This window comes from Phalaenopsis equestris, unplaced genomic scaffold, assembly GCF_001263595.1.
Source record: "Phalaenopsis equestris unplaced genomic scaffold, ASM126359v1 Scaffold000002, whole genome shotgun sequence".
NCBI lineage: Eukaryota > Viridiplantae > Streptophyta > Magnoliopsida > Asparagales > Orchidaceae > Phalaenopsis > Phalaenopsis equestris.
The window spans coordinates 51,598,139-51,602,697 of NW_018164444.1; positions in this window are offsets into that span (position 1 = coordinate 51,598,139).

Consider the following 4,559-nt stretch of genomic DNA (forward strand, 5'->3'; position numbering starts at 1 on the left):
TATTTTGAGTCTATAGTGTTCATATGTAAAAAATCAAGAAATTATTTTGATTAAAATTAACAAATTCAAAAATTATATTCTAAAAATTTGTTTAGCCTAAATACGATAGCAAGTTATGATATCCTGATTCATTCAAATCCAATGTTATTGATACGCATGAACGGTAAAACAACAACAACAAAGCCTTAATCCCACGAAGTGGGGGTGGCTGCATGAATCATTTTTTAAAACGCAGTTTAATCGTTTGGTTTGCGCGTTTGTGAAAACGTTACATAATGCTTTTGGGTTTTTTTACACTAAACGTAGGTCGCGAGTCGACCCTCGCGGTCGACCTGCTTATTTTAGTAGTGAAAAGATCCTATCAATTATGATAAAATAAACCAATTCAATTAGTTATTGATAAGCCATAGATGATAAATAAATACATGCATTTTACATATATAGCATTTCAAACCTTTATATTTGCATATGTCATACCCCAAAATTGAATTTACCAATCAAACACCAAAAAATTCATTACCTTCAAATATGGCACTTGTGAGACTCTAGTTAGTAACTGATATCAAACCCTAACGAGCATTTCAAACCTTTATATCTGGGATTTTATGCTTTCTGATATATGCCAATACATTGACCTGATTTTATACGGACTAACACAAGTGCACGTGTCGTATAAACAATACAGTAGCGAAGTTCAAGAATGTTCTCACTAGTGTCAATGGTAGATTCTAAAATTAAGTCGAGCACGAGCTCACAAAACTCCTATTCAAAATTAAAACTCTTTGAAAATGTTACCTTATTTTTTTTCTTGAAATTGATTAAAATTTAAAATGCAAAAACAGTCCTATAAATTTTTAGTTTATAAGTCGAACGTTATGGTAAGATTTAAATCAACAATAGTCACCGATCAGGAACAAATGTCGTTCAAATTTTTTTGTCGATAGCATGAAAACTCTAATTTTGAAACCCTCGGACGATATGTTTATGCACTTGGTGATTTTTAAAATTAATTTGTATGCATTTTCCTATGTGCTTGCTAAAGTTAATGAGCTATTCATCTGAACCCTAGCTGTGCTTCCTCCATGTACAATATGTTTTAAATATAAGTGTGGCCACCACTTGATACTAAATCAGGATGGATGGAATCACAAAGAAGTTTTCACTTTACCTCAAAATTAAACCTTAATCACAGCATTCATCTAAAAAAAGATCAATAGCCTAACATGAATTCACAAACTACCTATAAAATTGCTTTTATTTCACTAAAAGATTCAAAGTTTGTAAAAAGTTTAAACAAGTAAGAGATTAGAGAACAATGAAACTCGGATTCCCGAAGATATTGATAATGTTTCAAGTTCTTCTCTCTTTTTATTCTCCTCACTTCACCAGGCCAAGCAAAACTCTCACTCTCACATTTATAGAGTGCTCACTCACTCACTCACACTCTAAGGGTCCGTTTGGGGCAGCTTGTGCGTTTCAGGATAAACTGCTTATTCTGAAACGTGGCCCGTGGGCCGGCCTGGGGGGTCGATCCGCGGCCTGCGTTTAGTGTAAAAGCCCAAACGCAATTTCAGATAAGCTAGTGAAACGCGCGAGCCCAACGGGCCTGCGTTTAGTGTAAAAGCCCAAACGCAGTTTCAGAAACGCGCGAGCCCAACGGTATGACGGCGTTTTGAAAAGGCCGCCCGCACTTATAGGCTGCCCCAAACGGACCCTAAATCTTACACTGACTTCACACTCTTTTACCAAGTCCTACTTATTTTTGTAGGATGACTGTGGTGAGAGGAGGGGTGAATTAGGATTTTAGAAAGTATTAATTAACTAAATTATTTATTATTCTTTTAATAATATTTATTAGAATATTAATCAACACAAAATTTAGATGATTGCATGCAAGGTAAATTGCAAGATATCATAAACACAAGTAAAAGAAATAGCAAGCATAATATCACTGTTTTGAAAACCGGACCAGACCAGTAGGTCGAACCAGTTCCTCATGGTACCGGTTCGGACATAGAGCAAAATTGGATTTGCAGTAAGCTGACATTCAACAGTTTGAATCGCTGGTCCAACCGAAGAGCTGTTAGAACCGTCGACCAGTTTCTTGTTTGTGATCGCTTCACTTTCATCGGATGGGAAGTTTCTGAGTTATCTTCCACCATAGGAGAAAGACAGAGAGATTTTCCAGGTCATTAATGAGATCTGTCACAGAGGCGAGTTTTCAATGGAGAAGAAATACATTGGAGATCGAGCCAAAGAGGGTAAAATAAAGTTTGAAGGAAGAAAATAACTACACAACACACAAAAGTTAATTATTTTTAAATTTTAAATGCTTTTTTTAATTATTATCATCTACATCTTTTGTTTCATATTTATAATTTTAAAATTAATTATTATTAAATTTTCAAATAAATGTTAGAATTATTATAATATTATTAATATAAATAATATGTATTTATTATAACACATGTAAATAAATTTATAATTTATTATGTCATCCGGTTGAACCCCCTTGTTCAACCCCGATTCAACCTTTGAATCTTGAACCTCTCCTTTTATCGGTTTAATGTCCGATTTGTTTTAAAATATTGCATAATATTTTTACATGATTTGACCAACCAAGCCTACATCCACGCTAGCCAACTCTTAAGCTAAAATCCCACTAAATATGAGATTTGCCAAGACACCTCACTTCTTTCACTCTTCTACATAGACGAGTAAAACTTAATCTAAATATAATGATTTTTCACTAAGCAAAATGGCTTAGATATTAAAAAAAAAATTACAAAACTTATAGATTATACAACCTCAAATAATTTTATAACACAATAAACTAATAATAATTTAAGTGAATTTTTAGAGTGCTAATAATCACCTCACAACTTACAAATTGAATGTAAATTTTGATCATTATAAATAAATTTTTATGTTGGCTTATATAAATAATATTATTATGATTTTAAGTTGAAAGAATTAAACACACTAATTTTAAAGATATTTTTTTACTATTATTAAGTTTAGAAAGTAGATATATATTACAATAAGATAAATTTTTTACTAATTTTATTGATGAAGAAATTTAACTACACAAATCTACTCCAAAAAATAAAGTTTTAGAAAATATAAGAGATGAAAAGCATAAGAGCAACAAATAAAGATTTAAAAAGAAGAAAATAAACTCAAAAGACTACAAGAGAGCTTGCTTGATTGAATGCGTAGATGCTTCAAAATTAAGGATGGTAATACATTATTTAAATAAGCCCAGTAGAAGGCTTTGAATTGTCTTGTCACAGTGAATAATTGTATGCTATTTGATGGAAACCCGGAAAGCCTATAAGAGACGTTGAATTCAAATGGCATCAGTAGCATCATAACAGAAAGCTCGATATTCGTCTTCATTGAAAGAAAAAGAGATTGTTGGGTACTTTTTTACATGTCGCTAAATGAGATTATTGCCTAAATAGTTGCAATAACCTATTATAGTGATGATCCATTTAGTCACTAACCCAACTGGAAATTGGTATTGAGTGTGTAGATTGAGAGGACCAAGTTTGTGGGCAAGGCCAAAATTGAGAGTGCTTTTGATATACAAGAGTTGTTTTAATTGAGGATTATAAATGTAGAGTCGATGATGGAAATGTTGAGAGAGGGTGTTAATGATAAAGCCTATGTCATGCATGGTTATATAATGAGGTATTCAAGTAACCTTACAAAGTGCTTGTAAAGAGTTGAAATAGCAAAAAGTTGTTGAGAGTCTCAAAGTAGCTAGACTTTGATGAAGAAAGGATTAGAGAGGGGTTTACAATCAACCATGCTATCTTTTGTAAGGATTGCATATGCATAGAAAGCTTGGGTAAGGATTAGGCCAATGTAGTGTGTTGAATGTGAACGTCAAGGAAGTTGGAGATAGGGTCCAAAATTTTTATTGAGAATTTTTTTATGAAGATCATCAAGTAAGCGTTGCAAAACTTGGTTGTTATTTCTTATCAACATAGTATCATTCACATAGAGTAGAAGGTAAGGAAAAGGGAAATTTTATTTGTATATGCGAAGAGACGAGTCAGCTTGACTTCGCTTGATGTTAAACTTAAGTAGGTAGGTGGCTGGTAAACGTATTGAATAATTATCATGGGACTTATGTGAGACTACAAATGACTTTTTTATTAGGCAGACATAGTTAAGGTATTGAAAGTCAAAATAACTTGGTTAATGGATATAGACTATCTCTAGAAGATTGTCATGAAGCAATGCATTTGAGACATCTATTTAAAAAACCTATCACTGATGATGGAGAACATCACAAGCATAATCTCTATGATAGGGAGCTTTGCAATTGGGTTGAAAGTCTCACTATGATTGAGTCCATATTAATATTAATATATTTGAGCAACTTGCCTAGCTTTGTAATAATTAACCAATCCATACCAAATCATCTGCATTTCACTTGATTTTATATGTTCATTTGCTTCTAAGGATTGTTTGGTTGAGTGCAAGGAGTAACCATGTCAAGGTAACTTGGTTGTGTGAGGCACGGAATTCATCTGCCATTGCTTATCTTT